Here is a 2,974-nt window from a genome sequence, read left to right as displayed (position 1 = left end):
GAGCGGCCAAACGGTACAGTAGATTAATAAATATAGTTTAACAACAAATATGCTTTGTAATGTCAATAGTTCAATTATATAATATGTCCTATATTCGATTATACCAAATAATATACTTTAGATAGGCCTAGAAATTCTATAAGGTAATACATAGTCTAGGCATATGCCCGCCTGTGTACACACACGCGCTGTACGGCGAAAAGAAAGCCTAGATAGCCAGATTACACTTGGCATTGTTATAGTGTAAGGGAATATCAAACTATTGTGTTAAGTCTAGAAATAATTAATTGTTTATTGAGCGCCCTCCATAGTTGGAAAAGTGGAAAACTTGCTGGGGGTGGTAGGCCTAGCAACGACGTAGGATTCACGCTAGCAACGTATACGTTAAGGCCGGTTCCCACTAAACTTGTCAAGCGAAAGCGTCGAGCGTCACGCGGCAAGCGAAGCGAATCGCGCAAAGTTCACAAGAGTTGACTTTCGGTAAAGAATGTCTCGCTTCCAATGATTCGCTTGCCTGTTCCCACTGCTGACCGCGCGCAAAAACTCGAAATGCCGGGTGGCAACAGAGAAGGGATTTTGTTATCGCATTGATAGACGGAGGAAAAGGGCTGTGAGACGAATCAGATAAAATCCTCAGGATTAACATTCCCAGAACTCTATAATGAATGAAAAGAGTGAATATAAACATACGGTATTTTTTTTTAAGTATATTTATTCAAGGCCTAGAGCTAGGCCTGCTAAGGGTAGATAGTAGGCCTAGCCTAGCCTACCCTACCCTACCATTCTCTACCCTACTGTAGGTCTCAGGTAGTAGCAGGGTATCAGAGGCCTAGGCTGGACAGGCCTAATACTGGTAGAAAGAGGAGATAACTCAACTGTCTCTGCAAATCCTTTTCCACGCATTGTCGTATATTTTCTTTGCTCCCTTGTCACAGACCCAAACAAGGGTAGCCTACTGTTCCACAGAGTTTGCATGAAACGGACTCGTCGGTCATCGCTCGCACATCTGACGTATCTGTACATTTTTTTGACAATGGTCGTGACTTTATTGTTGACCTTTGACATAAATTGAATCTAAGCCTTGCGATTGGTCCATCGGCCGCAAATTCGCTCGCGAATCCGAAAAAGTTGGTCTTGGATCAACTCTTGTGAATTCGCAGGCGAAGCCTCCGCGACCACCGCGCGCACCGCGTCGAAGTTCGAATATTGGGCGTTCGCGTGTTCGACTACAAATTCGTTTGCATGTTCACATTGGAAACGCCAGTCGCGTCTTCGATTCAGCCGCGCGCGCCACATTTCGACGCGAAATTCGGTTGATCGCTTTCAGTGGGAACCGGCCTTTAGTGTTGAGGCATATAAGCTAAAATGATTGATGTTTAAAATGTTTACAAGGTTTCTGTAATAGGACAGATAAAGGGTGAGTTTTATACGAACCTATGGATATTGCATAGTTAAGATTTAATGATGATTTTGTGAGATATTAGAATTTTAAACCAAGGGTCGATTACCGCACGTACGAACGTTGCGCGGAAGCCATATTTTCTGTACACTGTTATACGTAGCCTAGGCCAGTTAAACCGAGCTAAACTGTGTACATACATTTCACAATAAGACAGTATTTGTATTATTTATATAACATATATCCTGTATCCCTGATTTATGGTTGGCAGCTACGTTATAGAAATTATAGATAAAAATAGGATATAGTGTTAAAATAATGGTATAAATGTGCTATCGTACTACAAACAGTTCGATCGCATAACTTGATAGGTCTTGTGGAACGTCGCTGTTCATTTTCTTTCTTCACGCTTGAGTGAACATCAACATGAATATTTATTAGGTAGTCGAAGATAGGCTATTCACTATGTATTGGGTGTATTATTTCGATTTACAGCATATAGACTTTTGTATTATGCATTAATTGTATATCAGATTGGATTTATGATTCAATGTAAACTTATGTACAGTATAATAATGCGGAGAGATCAAAATTTACGGTATGGCAAGAAATATTGATAGAATCTGTATAATTATTATAGATAATCATATATAATTAATAATCATTTACATACCATGATTATAACCTTTATGATGAATCGTTTAATTAAATCTGGATGCTTTGTAACATATCTAGGAAATTAATGAAGTGAACTTTATAGGCCAATTACTTTAAATGAGAATGTTTAATGAGCTGCTTTGATAATTAGGCATAGCAAATCCATTATGTTGAATTATTGTAAGGTTTGTTTTTTGTTTGCTTCTTATAGCAACGCCAAATTGTTCAAGAGAAAGAATTGAATAAAGTTCTCGTGTTTGAATACACAGTACTGTTATGGATACACCATAATTATAATGATTTGTTTTCTTGTTATAGTTTCACGGTGGTGTTGAGGTGTTAAATTAATAAAGATTAAAGGTCGTCTCACACCCACCAGCAGTCGAGACTCAGCTCTCATTTTGTTTTGTTTTGAATTGTCATGGTACCCACGACCAAGTCAACTTGGTCGTTGACGCAGCGTGCGTTACTCTTCCGACGGGGTATGTCCCCGATGGAAGAGTAACTGAATAAACACAAACAACAAGGTTCTAACGAAAATGTCTGTACTATTATTGCTTAATTTATCCTTTTATTTAAATTGGAACTAATTTACTGTTTACGATCCATTTATAAAAAGAGATATAGTGCAACTTTGGGACGTACATCGATGAGCAGGCTGTTTTGTCTAAGAAAAAAAAATCCCCAAAATAAACAATTCAAATCAAAATAATCAATGTAAAATCACAATAAAAATAATGAAATTAAATGTCCACTAAAATTATTGTGTTCTGATTATAACCGTAGAAGATGAAGATTATCGTTGTTAGTTACCGTCGTCATCGTTGTCTTTGTTATTATTGTTATTATTATTATTATTATTATTATTATTATTATTATTATTATTATTATTATTATTATTAGTAGTAGTAGTAGTAG

This window comes from Anneissia japonica, unplaced genomic scaffold (genome assembly GCF_011630105.1).
Source record: "Anneissia japonica isolate Jap-2015-1 unplaced genomic scaffold, ASM1163010v1 scaffold171446_len717541_cov154, whole genome shotgun sequence".
In the NCBI taxonomy this organism is placed as follows: domain Eukaryota; kingdom Metazoa; phylum Echinodermata; class Crinoidea; order Comatulida; family Comatulidae; genus Anneissia; species Anneissia japonica.
The sequence above is the reverse complement of the archived record's forward strand: the minus strand, read 5'-3'. Positions refer to the sequence as shown.